General features: G+C 44.9%; 1 protein-coding gene across 1 annotated transcript in view; it reads right to left on the bottom strand.

Moving 5' to 3' along the window:
- Window positions 1–22,500, bottom strand: part of Ssb-c31a (single stranded-binding protein c31A) — a 123,515-nt gene that overhangs the window by 83,041 nt on the left and 17,974 nt on the right. Inside the window, exon 2 of the mRNA XM_080267137.1 lies at window positions 18,421–18,465. The gene's annotated coding sequence lies outside the window, so the exon portion shown is untranslated. The remainder of the gene's footprint in view (window positions 1–18,420; window positions 18,466–22,500) is intronic.

The following is a 22,500-nucleotide window of genomic DNA, read 5'->3' as shown; positions in this document are numbered from 1 at the left end:
TTTATTCTAGTAAAATGCCAAGTTTGGGCTCTGGAAACAACACACCCCAAGAAAGAGCCCACGGAGAGGTAGAAAGCGCGCGGTCCAGCTCTGTGCAAGAGGGACATAAGTCTGCCTGGCCTGTGCGCCCCTATGACCCGCAACTCGCCCGCTGCCACCATAGCAGGAAACTGCAACTACCTTGCGAGCAATCTGACCCTTGACAACATCAGGGTGGAGCTGTTTCTCCAGCTCCTGCCAGCACCCCTGAGACGGCCTGTAGCCACTCAACCCTCCTGAAGGAGACAGCCTGTAGCCGCTCTGAGGAAAATAAGGAGACAGCCTGTAGCCGCTCCCACCTTCATCAGGAGACGGCCTGTAGCCGCTCCCACCTTCATCAGGAGACGGCCTGTAGCCACTCTGAAGGTGCCCTTCTCGAGACGGCCTGTAGCCGCTCAACCCTCCTGAAGGAGAGGGCCTGTAGCTGCTCTGAGGGAAATCAGGAGACGGCCTGCAGCTGCTCCCGCCTTCGTCAGGAGACGGCCTGTAGCTGCTCTGAAGGTGCCCTCCCCGAGACAACCTGTAGCCGCTCAACCCTCCTGAAGGAGATGGCCTGTAGCTGCTCTGAAGGTACCCTTCCCGAGACGGCCTGTAGCTGCTCAGAAGGTGCCCTTCCCGAGACGGCCTGTAGCTGCTCTGAGGGAAATCAGGAGACGGCCTGCAGCCGCTCCCACGTTCGTCAGGAGACGGCCTGCAGCCGCTCCCACCTTCGTCAGGAGACGGCCTGCAGCCGCTCCCACCTTCGTCAGGAGACGGCCTGCCGCTCCCACCTTCGTCAGGAGACAGCCTGTAGCTGCTCCGAAGGTGCCTTTGAGTCTGCTGGTAGCTGCTCCCTTCCCCAGGCCACGGCCAGTAGCCAGGCCTTAGCAACGGCCTGTAGCCACACCCCTAGAAGGCCACGGCCAATAGCCAGGCCCTACGGCAGGAGACGGCCAGTAGCCGCTCCTTCGTCAAGAGCTGAATCCTGTCCTCCCACCCATGACTCAGAGGGAGTCCCCAGCCTGGTGAAGTACTGGAGAGGCCTTGTGATTTCCCCTGGCCTCTTCTCCCTGCAACCGCCTCTGGAGAAGACCCACCTGAGGGACCCCGATGTAGGCCAGTGCCGCAGACCCTTTCTGATGGCGCCGCCAAGCACCGGGGACCACAGCCCTCAGGAACCCCAGACTGCCCCCAGGACCCTGGGCGGGATCTCCCCACACCTCGACGCCGGAGATCTTCATCCTTCGTCAGGCGTCTGAGCGAGAAGTTCAGGCAGCTGTTCGGCCCAAGCCCTGAGGGTCGTACTCCTGCCCCCAGCCCTGAAAGCGCAGGACCCTTCGCCACCCGCAGCCCCGGATGAGAGAGGACGCCCCTGTGCGTGATCCCGTGGCCTCTAGACGCTGAGGCCCCCGGCGGAACCCAGCCCCGTCGGTAGTAAGGCTGTGACACCTCTGTCACCCTTGTACCTGACCGCCACGACGGCTAGATCAGAAAGGAGTGACAGTGATAACACAGTGTCCGTGACTCAGTGACATGAAGGCAAAGCAGTGAACTAACCACATAACGGAAGTCAGTAAGAAAGCACAAGTGGTAATAGCAAAGTGGTGGAGCGAGTAAAAGTGACAGTGCAACCGTGAACACGGCCACGCAGTGAGATATGGGTCTATTATAGTGAATACGCTACCATCTGATAAAACCTCCTAATACTAAAACTGCACACAGACCCCAGTGCTAAAGTAACACTTACCAACAGTGAAACAGTACCAGCTACTCCACGAATATATAAAACTTAGACATCCTGTAACGAATAATACAGAAACCCCTGCCCCAGGTGCTATTCATTTTGACCCGAGCAGTATCCTGTGTGATACTGATAACCTATATCTAGACGTAACAGTTATAAATGTCTAGTGTATCTGTATCTGTGACATCTACCCGTTCCACTGTACAGCTTAGCAATACACGTCTAAGGTTGTTGCCTTGCGTTTTTGTGTCCTGCCTCTCTCCTATTTATCTAAGCTCCAGTCTAGAAAGAAAGCCCAGCTACACATTAGGCGTTTATGGGATGGGAAGCCGACCCTTAAAACACCTAGCATTACACTGGTGGACAGCGGTGGTTCTTGACCTGGGGATACAAGAGAGGTAATCAGGAAATACTGAAAAATGGCAACCAACCCGCATGTGCAATTACCTAATTTCGACCCCGAACAGTATGATGTTCACACATACCTGGCAATGATTAAACCTTTGCTAGATATCGGTTTTGAGGATGACAAGCAGAAAATTGCAGTCACACTCCCACTACTGGGCAAAGCGGCAGCTAATATAGCACCCAAGATTGTCCCGGGGCTCACCAGGCAGAATTTCACGAAACTCGTGATCCAAGCCATCACCCCATCACTAGGTAAAGTGGTGGCACTATCCCAACTGGATAGTTTAACTTTCGATGGCAATTTGGATGACACTTTAATCCAGGCCAGGCGCCTGGTCACCACTGCCTACCCGGAGGCAGGTGACGAAACCCAGGAACAACTCATGTTTCACACACTTATCAGGATCCTCCCCAGTTTCATCAAAGAACATTTTATCATACATGAGCCTACGGGAGACCTGGAGAAAGATATCCAAGTAACAAGGCGCCTTCTAGCCATCCACTCCACCCCTCAACACATCGGTGCAATCGATCAGTTTCCCACAGGCATCATCACGATTGACCTGTGGGAATTTTCTGCTTGCAGCCACGGATGCCCCATTCACGACATCCGCAAGCAGCTCAAAGCTGCCTGGTGCAGCAGAACAACCCAAGGGTGCCCCACCACACGCCAATTGCCCCGAGCTTAGGGGAAACAGAAACAGGAAGAAAAAGCAAAGAAGGCACCCACCACCACCCCCTCACCCCCCTATCCTAGCAGGGGCCACCTCCCATTCCCCCCCAGTCTACGACAGGGGGAAACAGAACGTTTCCTTTCACTTTCCTCCCTCTGTCTCTTCTCTTTTACCTTCCTCTTTTTCTTACCCACCCTCACCCACCCCCCTTTTTCATTCACCTCCCCTACCCCACCCTCAACCTCACCATCCCCATGAACCCCCAGCTCGTCCCCAATAACCTCACCAGATGCCTCACCATCCACCACACCCCGCACCTCATCACCCACCACTCCATCACGAGCTCAGCCCCCTGCCACCGCCTACACCGCCACATCACCGAACAGCCAGACAACACCGCAAGGCCACAACTCCCCCCCACCACCAGATCCTTCATTGCCCACACCTCACTCCACCTTGCCTCGCCTCCGACGACACACACCCCACTCCTCAGCCCCTGCCACCCCACCACCGCTGCCAATAAAACCACCTCCAACCAAGCCACCACGGTTCCACCACCGCACACCACTCCCACACCCGCACCATCCCCTGGCTTCGTACCCACCGCCCACCCCACACCGTGAGCACAGAACCCTGCCACTGCCCAAACCACCCCACCACCAAACACCGGAATGGCGCCACAAGAACGCACTCCCTCCTCACCACCCACACCTCAAGCCACCTCACCTGCCACCCCACCACCGTTACCGACCTCCAGTGCCAGAGCACCCTCACACCCCCACACACCACCCACCTCAAGCCCCACCGCCTCGCCCATGCCCACCATCGGAGCGCCGACCAAAACTACCCCACCCTGGTGCACCACCTCCACTGCCATGCCACACGCAGCCACAGCACCAAAGGGCCGCACACTCACATCACCACCCACTCCCACCCTAAAACCTGCCATCACCCGCTCTGGCCTCCTTCCACCCCCGCCTGCAAGATACACCACCACCTCCCCAACCCTAACTCCGCCTTCCTCACCGCCAACCCTCCCCCTGACTCCTATGACGGCTACATCTCACCCTCGCTTTCTCTACCTGCCTCCCCTTCCCCATCGCCCCCCACCCCGACGTCTACCACACCACATCACACCTCACCTGCCGGCCCGCTGACACCATGTACTCCCGACTACTCACCCACACCCTCACAACCGCCCTCCCCGCCCCCTCTGCCTACCACCCCGTTCCCAACCTCCTCACCTGTCATCTCAGGCCACCTCCCCCATGCCTGCCCTTCCTCACCTTCCACCCCCACTGCCTCCCCCAAACCTGCAGTCACACCACCGCCCCAGCACGCCGCCACAATACCTACAGCCCGCACCGCCCCAGCAACACAACGCCACATGCCCGACTCACCATCCACACCCACGCTCAAGACCACCATCACGCCTATCCCCAAGATGCGTCGCCACCTCCACCCCTCCCGCCTCACCACCAAACCCTACTCCTTCCTCCAATCACACCCCCAACACTCGAACACCAGCAACACCTCGAACCATGAGAGTTCGGGGTCCTACATGGGCGCCGCCCTTCAGGCGCATGCACTGAGTCCGCAGCCCCCTCCACCTCCTGCAGCTCCTCCACAACACCGACGACATATCCACCCTATTCATGATCTGGGACCCGACCTCTCCTGAAAACCCAGCCACCACGGCCTGGACAGCCCTACTACAGTGACTACAACTGGCCCACCACACCAACACCATTCAAGTTTATCACCTTCAGTCACAGAGTCGTGACTTTTTCCCCGATGAAGGTGGTAAAATGCCAGGTTTGGGCTCCGGAAACAACACAACACCCCCAGAAAGAGCCCATGGAGAGGTAGACAGCGAGTGGTCCAGCTCCGTGCGAGAGGGACGTAGTCCACCCGGGCCATGCACCCTTATGACCCGCAACTCGCCCGCCGCCACCACAGCAGGAAACCGCAACTAGCTTGCGGGCGACCCAACCCTCGACAACATCGGGGTGGAGTCTCCAGCTCCTGCCAGCACCTGAGACAGCCTGTTGCCACTCAACCCTCCTGAAGGAGACGGCCTGTAGCCACTCCCGCCTTCATCAGGAGACAGCCTGTAGCTGCTGTGAAGGTGCCCTTCTCGAGACGGCTTGTAGCCGCTCAACCCTCCTGAAGGAGATGGCCTGTAGCCGCTCAACCTTCCTGAAGGAGACGGCCTGCAGCCGCTCAACCCTCCTGAAGGAGACAGCCTGTAGCCACTCTGAGGGAAATCAGGAGACAGCCTGCAGCTGCTCCCACCTTCGTCAGGAGACGGCCTGTAGCCGCTCTGAAGGTACCTTTGGGTCTGCTGGTAGCTGCTTCCTTCCCCAGGCCACGGCCAGTAGCCGGGCCTTGGCGACAGCCTGTAGCCGCACCCCTAGAAGGCCTCGGCTAGTAGCCGGGCCTTGGCGACAGCCTGTAGCCGCACCCCTAGAAGGCCTCGGCTAGTAGCCGGGCCCTATGGCAGGAGATGGCCTGTAGCCACTCCTCTGTCAGGAGCTGACTCCTGTCCTCCCACCCATGACTTAGAGGGAGTCCCCAGCCGGGAGGAGTACTGGAGAGGCCCCGTGACTTCCCCCGGCCTCTTCTCTCTGCAACCAGCTCTAAAGAAGACTCACCTGAAGGACCCCGATGTAGGCCAGTGCCGCAGCCTCTTCCTTGCGGCGCTGCCAAGCACTGGGGACCGCAGCCCTCGAGAACCCAAGACTGGGGACCGCAGCCCTCGAGAACCCAAGACTGCCCCCAGGACCCCCGGGCGGGATCCCCCCACACCCTGATGCCGGAGATATTCGTCCTCGGTCATCTTACTGAAGAGTCTCTTGAATGTGGAGGAGCTTTGATAAATGGGGGATATTATGATGGCAGGAGGTGGGGCTCAAGCTAGTCTGATGGTAAGGGTTAGGAGTGGTTAGAAGATCATGGAGTTGTGGCCTCTCTTGACACTTAAAGGACTACTCCTCCAAGCTCTGGGGTCCTTGCAGGGAGCATGTCTTAGGAGTATAATACTGTTCAGTAGTGAGACTTGGCAGTAATGGAGGAAAACATTCACAGGCTCAAATGTACGGAGAAGAGAATGATCAGAAGGATGTGCAGTGTGTCCTTGTATGACAGGCCTAGAGGAATTAGGACTAGGAGTTGTTGCCACTCCTGAAATTAAAATAGCTCCCCCTCCATGCTATAAAGTCCTTGTATGCACCATGTGTTAGGAGTGTAATGCTGTTTGGTTGTGACTCTTGGGAGTAAAGAAAGAAGATATTCATATGTTCAAATGTACAGAAATGAGAATGATCAGACAGAGTTAAGAGAAAGAATAGGACTAGACAGTATTAGTGATCAAGCACATTTGAGCCTTTATACACAATACAAACAAATGATGATGAAATGGACACGTGGAGAAGATGGAGGATGACAGCTTAGTATGGAGGGTGTGTGGTATGAACACAGGGTGGAGCTGTGAGAGGCAGACTGAAAAGGTCTTGAGACATGGTCATACAATGTGACCTCAGGGATAAAGGATTGAATAGAGAGTCTGCTACAGACTGAGCACCTACAGACTGAGCTGTTCCTCCATCACTTCCCCCCTCTGACTTCCTCATGGCTGACATTAAAATTTCATCAGTTGATGTATTTTCTGCCATCACTGGCCTCAGTACTAACAAGGCATATGAGCCTGATGGGGTCCCTCCTGTTGTTCTCAAGAACTGTGCTTCTGTGCTTACACCCTGCCTAGGCAAACTCTTTCGCCTTTGTCTGTCAACTTGTACCTTTCCTTCTTGCTGGAAGTTTGCTCTCATTCAGCCAGTCCCAAAGAAGGGTGACCACTCCCAACCCTCCAACTATCGTCCAATTGCTTTAATGTCCTGTATTTCAAAAGTTTTCGAGTCAATTCTTAATAGAAAAATTTTAAGGCATCTTTCCTATCACAACCTTCTTTCCGATCGTCAGTATGGGTTTCGTCAGGGACGCTCCACTGGCAATCTTCTCACCTACCTTTCAGACTCCTGGTCATCCTCCTTTCGGGACTTTGGCGAAAGCTTTGCCATTGCACTTGACATCTCAAAGGCTTTCGATCGAGTCTGGCATAAATCTTTAATTTCCAAACTGCCCTCCTACGGTTTCTATCCTTCTATCTGTGCCTTCATTGCTAGCTTCCTTTCTGGTCGTTCTATAGCCGCTGTTGTAGACGGCCATCGTTCTTCTCCTAGATCTATCAACAGTGGTGTTCCTCAGGGCTCTGTCCTATCACCAACTCTCTTCCTTTTATTCATCAATGATCTTCTAAGCTGTACATCTAACCCTATCCACTCATACGCTGACGACTCCACCCTTCACCTTTCCATTCGGTTCCCGCAACGCCCATCTCAACAGTTACTTCAACAAGCAAGGGATGAGGCTGTGGCACACCTAATGTCTGATTTGGCTCGTATCTCTGACTGGGGTAAAAATAATATGGTTGTCTTTAATGCATCTAAGACTCAGTTCTTACACCTATCAACCCGACAAAATCTTCCACAGGTATACCCACTAATGTTTAATAATATTCAGCTTAATCCTGCATCATCCTTGAACATGCTTGGGGTTTCATTTACTCGGGACTTATCTTGGAAAGATCATATTACATCTCTTGTAAAATCTGCTTCCAAGAGACTGGGTGTGCTAAGCCGACTCCGCTCTTTCTTTACCCCTGCACAATTGTTGACTCTATACAGGGGTTTTATCCGCCCCTGTGTGGAGTACAACTCTCATGTGTGGGGAGGCTCCCCACATACAGCTCTTCTCAATAGGGTGGAGTCAAAGGCTTTTCGTCTCATTAACTCTCCTCCTCTTACTGACTCCCTTCAACCTCTGTCTCTTCGCCGCACTGTTGCATCTTTATCTCTTTTCTATCGCTACTTTAATGGTCACTGCTCCTCTGAACTGTCTGCTTGCATTCCTCCACCTCTACGACGGGCGCGTAGCACCCGTCTGGCAGCAAACTCTCATCCTTTTTCTGTTCAACTCTCTAATGCAAGAGTTAACCATTACTCCCAGTCTTTCATTTATGCAACAGGTCAGCTCTGGAACTGTCTCCCTCTGTCTGTATTTCCTGCTGCCTATGATCTCCAGTCTTTCAAACGCAGTGTGTCCAGGCATCTCAAAATGATCGGATCTTGAATTTGGCTCTATATTGTATTTTGTTTTTCTCTTGGAGGGAACTGTTACTGCGGGCTCATGGCCTTTGGTTCCTTCTTCCTCGCATTTAAAAAAAAAAAATGAATGCATTGAGAGTCTGTTAGAGATCAAGCAATGTTAAGAACCACCATTACGTGATCAGGGCTAACATATGCAAGTATGTTGGAGCCTCTGTAAACAGGATGAAGTGAAACATTAAATCAGAGCCCTGATGTACCCCAATATTAACTGAGAATTCCTAATTTAACTCTCTCCCTACTGGTGATGACATAATTACCTCCATCAATGAAGGTGGAGGTTATGTATTCACCTATGTCTGTCAGTAGGTCTGTTTGTCCAGACAGTATCTCAGAGTTCTCAATGAATTTCAATGAAATTTTGTGGAAGTGTAGACCATGGGCCAAGGAAGATGCTATTCAATTTGGGGGTGGATCTGGATCCGAAGAATCCCACACAATATCTCCAAAAGTCCTCAATGAATTTCAATGAAATTTTGTGGATGGGTGGGCCATGGACCAAGAAAGAAATTATTATATTTGGGGCAGGGTTGTATGATTTAAATCAAATGATTTTTTAAAAATAATTATTGATTTAAATCAAGATTTTATTTTTACAGGACAATACAATAACCTCTCAAATAACACGAGGGTTAGGTTCCCGGAGAGGTCATGTTAGTTAAAAACGCGTTTTTTTTAAACATAATTTTCCCATAAGAAACAATGGTAATATTGGGGGTTACGTTCCTGGACTCTGGGAAAGTCTACCCATTTGGGGAGTTATGCTACTCTAAACTTAAAAGCAACAATATTAATTTGAAAGAAAATCCACGTAAAAAACAAAAACAGTTTATCTGGGGAGAAACAAACATTTTACCCCTAGTTGGGCCGAAGTGCAGTTTACTTCTCCCCAAATACATACTGTTTTCGTTTTTTACATGGATTCTCTTTCAATTCTGCTTCATTCACGGCATTGTGAAAGTTCCTCAACATTTTTAATACATTAGTAGGTCATAAAAACACTACAGTAAAAGCAACATTTTCATTCCAGTAAGTAGGTCACAAACAATAACAACACAGCCTCACTTCATCTATGCATCACTTGTTGTCTGCTGCTGTCCCTCCATAACCTCCTACCCCACCTCCCGCTGTTCCCCACCCTGAATTTGTTGTCCCTCCTCGCTCTGCTGTCCTTCCTCTTCCTCTTCCTCTGACTCCCGTGCTACTGGTGATGAAGATAACAGTTTTCTGTCTTCTTCATAAAGAACTGCTCTATCTTGGTCTGAGTGGTTTTCTTCTTTCTGTTCTGCAGCATCAAGTTGTAACAATTTAGATCTACCATCACTTTCCTGGCCAAATTTTGTCCGACAATGAGCCAAATTGCTCAGAATGGGGCCAAACTTCATTTTCAAATATTATAGTTCGAATAAAACCAGTTAAACCAACAGACAAATACAAAATTGTATTTATGCATAAACTGCCACACATGGTCTATCGGCTCAGGACTGTCCAAGGCGCGCACGGCTAATTAGAAACCACCACGTACGTGTAAAGTCACATTAAATCAAGAATCCCTTGTTAGTTAAACATACCTCCTTAAATATTTGCTCGTTAAAACGAAGACGCGTTTTTTTTAACTCGAGTTAGTTGAGAGGTAACTGTAATATGGAAGGGAAAAATAAGCAAAGAAAACACATCATCTTAGCATACTGATTTCTGAGCAAAATACAACATACTGAAGCATTTCCTTCTGAATTTTCTTTTACATGATAACAAAAACTTCATTCTATTTTTCACAAATAATAATAATAATAGTAACAATAATAATAATAATAATAATAATAAATAAATTTAAATTAAAATAAACTCAGGAAGTCCAGTAAACTTTTTTTTTAAATAATGGACTGTACTTATATTCTAAGCTATTTTCCTCAGCCTCTGATTTAAACAAGAAAATATTTCTACCCTGCACTTAAATCATATAAGCAAATTAAAAACATCATACTTGACATAATTTTCTTTAATATAAACAGAATAATTGATGTTAGAAATAAAATGTAAAAATCTTTTACAAAATCAAAGTTTCTTAATTCCTCTGATGATACACATATCTTTTTGGTTATTTTAGGCATCCTGATCCTCATTATCATCATCATATGTATCAGCAGTGTGTGCATTCGTGGTTTTAAACAAAAACACAAGTTTTGCTGCTTTTTGTGTTCCAAGGCGGTTTCTCAACCCTGAATGTACGAGTCCATAGCTTGTAAAAACATGACATCTCTACTGTCCCACAACTGGGCTATTACTGAGTGGTTAAGAGCCAAACTACTACACAGTCTCAGACAGGACACATCCTATGATGTGATCAAGTTGGAGAGAGTGATGGTGCAACACTGGCCAGTGGCTGTAGGGTCAGTCCTAGGATAGGTTCAAACATGTTGTAACCAGGTAAGATAAGATGATGTAATATGATGCAAGAATACTGCAACATGTATTTTAAACTAACGTATATACAATATAAAGGTGTATATTCATATACAGGTATTTATATTCATTATTAAAAAATAAAATGATTTTTTAAAAAATCATTTTTTTTTTCTTTTTTTAAAGAAAATCAACAACCCTGATTTGGGGGCAGATTCAGATCCGGATCCTTTTTAACAACAATGGCATTAGTGGGAGTATGCGTTCTCTGAGTGCTTTCTAGTTGCATATTTGTACAACTTCATCATCAACTAACAATTGCTTAATCAAAACACAACTTTCACATAGCCCATTTTACCACCACCCTTGGAACCCCAATAAACACTTTCTTTAAGTCCACAAACATGAAGTACAGCTTTCAGTTCTGAAATACGGTAATCCCCCAATTATCCAGACAATCCGTATCCAGACGTTAGGCCTTGGCTCTACTATTTTTGCATCCGGATTTCCTTGTCAATATCTGATCATACAAGTTCTGATATTGGCGGCTGGGTGGCCTACGAATTCAAAAGATCGGTTGGGTGGCCAGCCAGCCTCTCAGGCTAAGCACGGATAATAGTCCGAACCCACACGCTCAGCAAAAATGGTTGTCCAGCTCCCTACCAAACAGTCAAAGTCCCCCAGCCACCTCTATCACTCAGATATTTCTGCCAGTGCGTGAGTAATACATTATAAGCCCATAACCCACAAGCTGAATAAAATGGCTGTCCAGCTAACTACTGAGTGGTCAAAGTCCTCCAGCCGCCCAGATTACTCGGAAAGTTCAGCCAGCGCTTGAGTAATACAGGCCCATAACCCACAAGCTGAGCAAAATGGCTGTCAGCTCCCTTCCAAATGGTCAAAGTCTCCCACGTGCCTTCAATTCTCACCCCCCATCCCTCCTCCATCCCCCTCCACGCTCAGGGCTGCCAGGCATGTCTCCCTCCCCATCCCTCTGCTTAGCGTGCTGTCTCTCCCACCACCCCTGCATCGCCACCAGTGAGCATCCTAGTGTTTGGCAAATGACTGAAAACTACTGGGTGTATCGAAATTCCAAAAACACCATGAGAATGCTTGTGAAATTCTACAGCTAGACATATGCTTAGCACTTGCACTGTGCGGCCAAAATATTGTGCTAGGATGTTGGAAAGGTATTTGAAGCTATGTTTATTCTTGAACAAGTTTATTCCCACTGCATCTCTGTACTATTACTCCTCAGTTTTGTGTGTTTATATTAGCTATCTTATAATATAAACATCAGCAAAGATGATGGTATACAATTCATACCAATACAACCAAATTCTGGGAGTAAATTTGGCCGTGGAAATGTTTTTCTTTGTGCCGAGGAAGCAGCCATTGCTGGGTTCTCCACTCTCTTGATGTCCCTGACACTTACTGAAAACTTACGGCTCCCAACAGGGTTAAAATTCTTTTTGCAACTGTCATCTTCATTTATTTTTATTTTTTTGTCGATTTTTGTTGTTTATGCACTGTTTTCTCAGTGTCTAGCATTACACTAGATATTCCCATGTGTGTTTTTATGTCTAAATACAGCTGAAAAACTTGACAACACTGCCAAAATTAGGAGGGGTACTGTGCATTATAGGTAGGGTATTTGTGGATTTTTGTTGTTCATGCATTTTCTTAGTGTCTAGCATTACACTGAATATTCCCAGGTATATTTTGATGCCTAAATGCAGCTGAAAGACTGGGGAACACAGCAAAAATTAGGAAAGGTACTGTACATAAAGGTTGGGTATAGATAAGTATGGGTACAGCCGAGGATATTGCTCCGCATCTGGATTTTGTCCATATCCGGACATGCCTTTGGCTCTACTATGTCAGATAATCGAAGAATTACTGTATTCCTCTTGCAGCGGACCTGGTATAAATCTAAACCGCATTACATTTATACAAACTTTCTCTTATACCAAGCTCTCTCTCAGTGATTTTCCATAACCTTTACTGTCAAGTCTAGCAACTTCAACTATTGTAATTCCCCCTCTTCATTCATTCACATTATAAAGGCTCCAATGTGCTTACGTATTTTGGCCTTGGTCACCTAATGGTGGCTCTACACACCGCTCGATCTCTGGCAGCCTCTTTGTTCAGTCCCTTATTCTTGAAGTCACACTCTATGACCTTGTCCCAGGTCTTTGTCACTTTGCCTCTCACAACCCTACCCCTGCCACACTTCTCACCTTCCACACCCAGTTGTCATCCTCCAACCTCTCAACGTGCCCACCATCTCATTCTACCCCTCCTAATCACAACACCAATACACTCCAGTCCCATCTTTCCTCTCAACTCTTCAATCATAATCCTAAACCCTCAGGCCTCAGATTCAAGGACGCACTACTGTACACATCCATCTAATCATTGTTGTTTCTGTACGTCTCAAGTCTGCAGATACAGTAAGCTCGCCCCAAACACGTTCTCGCTGAACGCACTCGCAATTATACACGGTAAGTGCTGGGATACATATAAGACAACGTAAGATTAAAGAACCATTATGAAAACTATAAATTTATGCGAGAGGCCTTTGAATCGCCAAATCCCCGAACATCAGTGCAGCACGCACGGTTTGTTTTGATCACGTGACCATGTGATTCACTGTACTGCTTTTCCACAGTACTGTATTTGTAAGTTAAATATTTACATTACTGTTCTGGTAAGGTTATGTACAAGTTAAAGTACAGTACTATTAAATAATGTTAAAGCAAGAAATAAAGTCTTCTAACCAGTCTACCTGATAGGCATCAGAATATTGCCTTTTTTATTTGTTTGTTAAAGATTTGCTGTGCTGCTTTTCCACAGTACTGTATTTGTAAGTTAAATATTTACTGTTCTGGTATGTACTTGTAAGTTAGAGCACTTAAATAAAGTTAAAGCATTAAATAAAGCCTTGTAACCAGTTAACCTGATTTATATGATTACTCATGATCGTTTCCGAGACAATTCGCCATCAAGTCAATTTGCTGTCAGACAATGCCCCGTCAAAACATGGATGATTCCCCGTCAGGACAATTCGCACCCTGGACGATTCCCCGTCATTCTATAAACATACTTATTAATTAATCAATACTTTTATAATTATACTATCCATCCATCCATCATCCAATCCTACGCTGCCCCATGAGGAGCGTAGGAGCCCGGGGCTAGGAAAGTTGGTCCCGGCATTTAAGATGAGAATTATTAATTAATCAATATTTTAACCCGTCATGTCCTGACTGATTTTCCACCACTGACTCCCCCCAGTCCCGACCAATTTTGTAAAAAATTTTTTTTGGTTCAAACCTCCACTTTTGGTGAGAAACATCGAAAATTCATAGAGAAATCGCTCACCTGAGGTTTAAAATACTCAATACAGGTAGCAGTACCTCCTTATCTTACTGTGTTTCCTATCAGGCTGGCTCCGTAGAAAACGAGTTCTATGGGAGGGTAACTATTCCACACCACTCATAAACGGTATTTATTTATTTATTTGGTACGAATTTATATGTAGTATGGAAGTATATTGGTTTTCAAACAGTAATATAGGCAATATAAACATTGTTTCACTCACTAACACATCAACATACCTGACCTTTTTTGATGAAATTACCTGATCATCTTTTGTGACTGTTTCTTCCTCTAATACTATGCAAACTTTGTCCTCCACATTGTCATCAACTGGGGAATCACTCTGGCCCTGAATGTCTTTATTGGCCAGGACACTGGTAACAGGTGAATAGCCGAGACAATGGCATGTGGGGGGGGGGGGGGTGTCATGCGGGATAAAGCATTGTCCCTGCCTGGAATCTTGTAGAGGAATAGAGGGTGTCCCATGCATACGTACCAAAAATCACTCAGGAAAATTGAAAATTGTGCAAATTATGAACCTTGCAATTGCGCAACGTACCAGTATGTCGATGGGTCTAGCTGTGACAAAATGTTGCAACGTACCCATATGTCAATGGGATGCCTCGGGTTAACAACAATATTTCAGATGGATCCATCAAAGTCTATGTTCAATAGCACAGGCCTTGGATATTATTTCTTAGTTGCACCTTTAGTCAAAAATTAATTTGTTTCTTTCTCGCTGCAGTTGCCTTTGAATTATATTCTAGCATCACCCATAGCTGTTTTCATTAATGACAGCGAATTGTTATTGTTGTGATGGCGAACTGACTGTCCGGCAAATTGTCCAAAAACCAATCGGCGTCAGAATGTTGCTTTGTGTTTACATATTTGTAGAAGTTTCACAATGCAGTACTGTATTTGTAAGTTACAACATCAAATAAACCTTCTAACCACTTAAAAGTGATTCATACTGATTACCAATGGTAGACAGCAGCAAAACACCACATTTAAGGGGTCTAGCTTACGCGGTTTCGTGCCGAACGTTCCACGTTTGGAACGAAACCCACACGTTTAGGGCGAGCTTGCTGTATCCTCTTCCTTCACGGCCCAGGTCTCACTACCACACAACATTACACTCCTAATACACTGCCACATCATTTCATTTACAGAAATTCACAATCACATTCTTCAGCCAGTCTTCTGAAACCATTACTTACTTTACAAATGCATTTATCAGCTCTGTAACCATCTGCACATGTAAATTACCAGCAGCTTTCAGCATTCCAGGCACAATCTCAGACACTAGCAATTTCACCCATCTTCATCCTTGTAACCGTTTCTAACTGATCTACATATCTGTCAATAAATTCTTATTTACCTATATAGAAGCATAGGAACACAGGGCAAAGCTATTAATTCCTGACATTTAAGGTGAAGGTAACCAGGCTCCTTCAACCCTAAGTAACATTATATTAGCAATAAGCCCCAACCTCCCCTCAGACATACCGGTAAATCTTTATATGCTCCATCCAGCTGGAGTAGCTTAACCCACTAAATCACATGGTGTCATGTGATGGTTATACCATCTAACAGTAGTATATGGTTTTCTGGGTTACAGGAAACCATTCCACTTGTCACGCAGTGAAGAGTCACCTGCAGGCAACTCTACTGTATATTAAGTGGGTGAATACAGGATGCCCCTACCTAACTTCAATGAAGTTATTTGTGCTTAAAAGATTACAGTACTAAGCAATAACCACGGTATGCACCCAAGGTAGTCACTTAATGCAACACGTGGATCCTGCTTGAATTAGCACTCTACTACTAACACTATACTACTACTACTACTACCACCACCAGGATGAGCTCCTCCAAAGCTGAACTTAATCGTGTGGCAACAGTAAGTATGAAATATAAAAGTGCGCTGTTGTAGTGTCCTAGCTAACTGTGAGAAATGTACCATAAACACTCACACAAGGTAAAGTGAATGTCTCATTTAGTGTGATGAATTCTACCATTTAGTAAGGCCAAAGGCAGTCTTTAAAAAAAAAAAAAAAAAAAAAAAAAAAAAAAAAAAGCCTGCGTGGGTAGGAAAGGCAGCTCACACAATCCCCACAAGCTAGGGACTAATATCTCAATCAGTGATTCCATACTGGTGGTGGTTGTTACCCAGGTTTTTCTGGCCATGAACCCAGTGGAGTGCATACTGAAACTGCCATCATGCAGTCCACCATCCTCGTCAGGGAACAGGATGGAAGTTGAAGGATGTTTTTGTAACCAGGTAGCAGAGTCTATCTACCTATCTATCTACAGTCAGATGCCATAATCCCGTACAGGGTGACCATTTGTCTTTGAGTTAGCTGTTTTATGGTGAGGTGCACTAACTCTCTGCCAAACCACTTGTTGACACGTAGGGAACATGTATATGTTGGTTATATGGTTACCACCCAGTATTATAAATGGTGTTCTGGCTTAACACAAACCTATCTGGCTCGTCATTCAATTTAAAGCCACCTGAACAGGAATGAAGGGTGATATAAAGTGACAGGAAAGATGGAAGAAATAGGAAGAGGGCAGATACAGAAAATGAATGATAAAGGTGAAGGAAGCCAGATTATACCAGTGCTACACTGCTACCCAATGAAAGCGTCCCTCTCCAATACTGGCTCCATAGTTACAGGTGAAAAGGCTAATAGATCAGGACAGTCGGATACCAAGGACCTTCCATAAAACAAGAAAAATCATGCATTGAAAGGATTTCCATGCTCGATGTTATAAATTACAAAACACAACCGTGCAGCAAAAATAAGCAGGATATTCCTCTTCAGCTATAAATGAAGTGCATTCTTTTTTTCTTTTTAAGCACAAAAACCACCATATGCAGTGGTCAGTATAATACAGTAATTTCTCATATTCAGCGCATGTAATTTTCCTTATGTTTCATGAACACAATCACTACCCTTTCTCATAATTAGTGCACAAGTTCAAAATTTGGAATGTAAAACATTCACAGTGCCCACGTACAGCTTCCCAGAGAACATGCAAACACTGAAGCAATAGGGGGACCACATAAAACAGCAAAAAATAAGAAAGAACTTTTGGGGGAAGGAAGGAATGCAGACTTACAGAAATGTTAGCATTTCCATTCTGTGGCTTCCTAAACTAAAATGGCCTCCTTGGCCCCCTTCCAGCTTACTGCAACTTTCTTTGAACAAGCATACAGTGTGCTTGAACAGGGATATTGGATATGAGACTGTTCAGATTACAGTTTTGCTATCAATTAGGTGATCAGTGACTGAGTCATAGTCATAGCACTTAAGGTGCTCTAACTTCATGTTCAACATCTCGAAGAACTGTTGGTTTGCAGAGACAGGTACACAAATTTCAAAAACACCCAGATGGCTAATTATCTGGTGACAAAACAGCAATCATTTTATAACCAAAACTCTGCCAAGATTTTCTCTGAATGTCTTTAGTAAACACTCAAATAATTTATATCTCCAGGAAGTTACTATGCTTCGCATGCAGGTATGCTCTCTACAAGAAAGCTGACAAAAAAGGATTCCTCAAAAAATTCTGCATGAGGAAAATCACTGGGAAATTCTTTCATCCCCAGATACTTGACACCACATGATATCTAGACTGGGAACCACTGATATGGAAGATGATAATCTTATTGACAATCCCACGGCCACATCCATTCAAGGATTTTGCAATCTATATTGTTCTCAATTCCCTTATATCGCTGCTCGTTTACAGTTAGCAGCAAATGGCGGTTCCCCACTGGGACAGGATCGGATAGATGATAATTTCATCCCTCACTGAGTTTGACCAGCAATTCTGACCCACAATATTCTGGACTGAATATAGTTTTTGGCCCCACCAGATTTCCTGTCTTGGAATCTGAGTGCCTGTAAAACATTTCCATTTTCCTTCTCATGTACAATGGACTGAAAGCATCAGGCCAAACTCACTAAGGGAAAATTCCACTTACACAGCACTGACACCATAAACAATGAGTGTATGCTGTGATTTCTAGCCTTTTGTTAAAAAAAAATAAATAAATAAAAAAATAAAAAATAAAAAGGTAAACACTATACAGTCCAACAATAATGGCTTACAACAGTCGCAATATTCTCAAGTCTATTTAAAGAAGAAAAAGCAATAGAAAAACAAGTCGTTTATCATAATAATAGTAAAATCCATAAATGTGCTGTTCTCCAGGTTTACTGATACAGTACCTCAAGTCCTTCATTTTTCCCTTATCATTTATTTATTTATTTAATTTATTTTTTTTTTTTTTACCATTATCTTGCTTTATCTACTCTACTTTCTTAGTTGACTGTTACACTGAATAAACACAGGGAATAATGTCAAAGTGTTACAAACTCAGTCAAAGCTGGAAGAGGTCCAGACCCAAATTAATTTTTCTTATGAGAAGTTCAGTTTTTTATCAATTTCAAATTACCAAGGCTTGGGTGGTACGAAAAAGTGCTAAAATTGAGAAATTACAGTAGCACTGTATCTTTTAGCAGTAAATCTTTAATTACGGTAAGAGCATAGATACCAATTCTCTGCAGAACTCCCAATCTTGAGCTTCTCCCACTCAAATCTGAAAGAGTATCAGACCAATTAATACATATTTCATATAGAATTAGTGGCCTACTCTTTAATTACACAATAAGGAAAAAACTACTGAAAAAAATACTGGTATTTAACTAGACTACAATGTTATTTATGGCAAGGATACAACTGTGAAAGAGACAGACAACACTTGTAGATTATAAGCTTCCATCTCTTAAAAATTTTAAGACAACTTACATTTCGCAACTGTATTTGAATACAGTTCCAAACTACATAAAGGTACAATGCATACTGTACATGAAGGTATTTCAACAGGTATACAATACCATAGTCCTCTACTGTGAGAGAAATATTTTTCAATCTGCAACACTATCAAAACTGGACAGGCTTGGAAATAGCAAAAATTCATTTTAATGCAGCTATATTTGCTAACTCTGAACACAAAAATTTCAAGGTATTAACTCTATATACACTAACACCAGTTATCCCACAAAATTCTAGGGGGAAAATAAGTTTATTACATACAGACCTTATAAACATCATGAACTCAAAGCCCTTTCATCTCAACTCCCCCTCCCCATTAATTCCTTTCAGTCTCTCTCTGCCATGACACTGCATTATTCTTTCCTGACAGCTCCTATGAAGTTAGGTATCGTTGTTCTGAACTCTGTCTACATACTTCTCTCATTACATTATGCACACAGCACCTACCTTTCCATATGTACTCACTCCTCTGACCAAATCACCAGTTTTAAAAAGCAACAAATATTCTCAGTCCCTCATGAAGCTGCTGTACACAACTGGTCAACTCTGAAAGTCTGTAGAGGGATGCCTTCATGTGGTGACAAATATAACCAGGCAGCTCCACTGCCCAGTAATTCAAACTAGGCTCACTATCCCCTAAAAGGAGGCAAATGAACTGAAGGAGGACAATATCAGCCTGCAGTCCACAACCCCAAAAATGCAGATGGTGAACTAAAGAGCAACTTTAAGCCTGTAGTCAAACAATTTGCTTCCAGATGATCTCTGGGCCACAACAACAACCCCTATGCTCCAGATGATGATCTAGAACATCCCAGTGATACTATAAAATACAGGCCATTCACTTAATGCACGAGAATTCGGGCTTTAGATGACCTCGCTCTCCAGAAATTTTGTGCTTCACAAATACCATACCTTATGGGGAAAATTCTAATTTGTGGGGTGGCTGCCTTAAAAGTCACCACTTAGGCCCCTAGTCTGTCATTCTGTCTAAGTATTATGGGACATTAAACACTTATACACAGTAAGTATAACCCATACAATTGCCCCTTCTCTAAAAATCATTGCAGGAAGGACTTGAAGAGATGAGGTTCCAAACCAGGACGAGGCAGTTCCAAACCAAACTCATTAATATAACAGAAAATTAAGGAAACCTGCTAAATCTAAGCATTGGTATAATACACATTTAAATTATAAGATCAGTCCTCACCTTTAAAAAGTACCAAAACTCTGAATAATTAAAAATTCCAATGAAAAGACAAGTTCTGCGGGGAGGGAGGTTTGAAACAATCGTGAAATTCAAAGTTGGCTAAAGGAAAACTATTTCATTGTATCTCCTCTATTATCACAGTAAGGACTGATCTCAAATTTTAAATGTGTTATACCAACGCTCAGATTTAGCAGGTTTCCTTAATTTTCTGTTATATTAAGGAGTGTCGGAGATTTAAAGGAATTGTTCGATGCTGACCTTGACTTGGACTGTTATAATACTTTGTTGACTCATATCTCTACCTTCCTACGAAAATTTCATTGTTGTTAAGTATATAACGGATAACTTATTGCTTTTGACGACTGTACTTTCGACAAATTCAGTATCACATCTGATAATAAAGAGTACCGGTTTCTGCAACAACGAAATCGAACAACCACCTCCAGCCAATCAGAATCTCGGCGGGAACACTGTTGCCATACATGCCTGGCCAGATTAATTGGTATGAGGTATAGTGCCAACTTTAACATATGGCTGTATGACTATGGCTTGGTATGAAAATGAAATGTCAAGAGTAACAGCAGTGGAGATGGGACTGCTGAGGAATGTACGTGGAGTACAGATGGTGGATAGGATACGAAAAAATGTGATTTCTGAAAGATGTTGTGGTAGGTGGGGGCGCTCACCATCCACTCACTCAATGTAGTGCCGCTCTCGAGTGTCTGCCCTTTCCTCTCCATCCTTCTTTCCTTCCATTTTCTTCTGTCTTTCTCTCCTTCATTCTGTCCTTGTCCTTCTGCCTACGGGTGACTTTACACTCCCTCTTCTGTCTTTCTTTCCTTCATTCTTTCCACTTCCTTCAGCCTGTGGGTGACTCTACACTGAGTGACAAGCCAAATGGTTTCCTGTGCACCAGGAAACCATTTACTACACTGGGTGGTAACCATATAACCAAATTTTGGTGCCTGCTGGTTTAGTGGGTAATTATTGCTCTCCAATTGGATTGAGCCGGTGAAGGTTTATATCCAAGGGGTGGTTGGGGTTGATTCCTCATGTAATGCCACTGGGGGATGAGTGAGGCTGGTCACTCTCATCTTAAATGTCAGGACCAACTGCCTAGCCCCGGGCTCCTACGCTCCTCATGGGGCAATGTAGGATTGGATAATGGATGAATAGATGGTGAAAGATGTGGAGGGAAGACGTCGGTGGACACTAGAATAAAAGAGAGTGTACTGAGATGGAATGGTCATGTGGAGAGAATGGATAATAGAGTGGTGAAAAAGGTATATCTGGGCGAATCTGAAGGATGAAGGAGACAAGGTAGGCCAAGGAGAAGGTGAAGAGATATGGTGGATGAGTGTGTGAAGAAGAGAGGTTTGGAAGTCGGTGAGGCTATGGATCTGACAAGAGATTGAGCTGGCTGGATGAATGTTGTGAGGGGATGTGCATGATTAGAGATTTGGCACCCCTTTTAATGTGGAAGCGTCCGGACTGACTCAATCAGATAGGTTTGTGAAGCTACAGAACGTGGTGAATGATTTTGATGTATCCAATAGAGCCAGGATTCCGGGAGCTTGAATGATGAGTGAATGGATGCGTGGCCCATTTGACTGAGCAAATTTGGGCTGTCTGGACATTGTTACTCCTCACACTGCCCTACAGCTACCGCAAATTGACTTAGGACCTCCCCCCTCAAGGTACCATATTAAAGAACACAGAAATCATAGTATGTCACAATGTTTGTTCACGAAATGCCATTCATTAATATGAAATCATGTTTCCCTTGTTTTTCAGGACCAGTTGCATGCATTTTGGCACGGAATCACTTAGATCTCTAAAGTAATCTAAGGACATTTCTTTACACCAAACATCTGTCAGTTCAGTCTTGAGGTTGTCCAGATTGGGTGTCTTCTTCTCTGCCCTGATTTTTTTCATCTTTGCCCAGCAGTTTTCTATCAGGTTTAGATCTGGACTGTTGCCACACCAGTCGAGGACCTCAATCCAATTATCCTGAAGCCATTTTGTCACCTTTCTTGACTTGTGACACGGAGCTGAATCGTGCATGAAAAAGTCTCACCCATGAACAGCAAATATGTTTAACAGATGACCTTTCAGAATTTGAATGTACCGGCCACCATTCATCATCAAGTTCTTAGGAAGAAAGTAGACGCCTCCCCTTCCCATTTCACCAGAGAAACATCCTATACCATTACTGATTGTGGGTGCTTAACAGTCGGCATCATGTAAGCAGGGTCATATCGACTACAGGAGGAGGGCGATGAACCTTGGCAGAACACACCTGGAACACTTGAAATGTGCTTTCATCGGACAACATAACTTTTCTCCACTAATCCGATGTCCAGTGTGCATACTTCCTGGCAAAATGAATGTGCTGCTTCTTCATGCAGTAAGTGAAAAGTGGTCTCTTAGCTGCGGTGCAGCCTGACAAACCCAGCTCCTTCTGCAAGCGGTGTTGGATAGTTCGAATTGAAACGTCTTGTAACAGCTGGGGATGCATTCTCTTCAATTCTGCTGCTGTCAGTCAAGGATTCTTGATTACTTCCCTCTTCAGAAGCGTATCTTACCTCTGGG

The sequence above is a fragment of the Coenobita brevimanus genome, chromosome 23 (assembly GCF_032717465.1).
Source record: "Coenobita brevimanus isolate Jiangsu-jjx chromosome 23, ASM3271746v2, whole genome shotgun sequence".
NCBI classification, from domain to species: Eukaryota; Metazoa; Arthropoda; class Malacostraca; order Decapoda; family Coenobitidae; genus Coenobita; species Coenobita brevimanus.
This window is presented reverse-complemented; position numbering and strand designations above follow the sequence as displayed.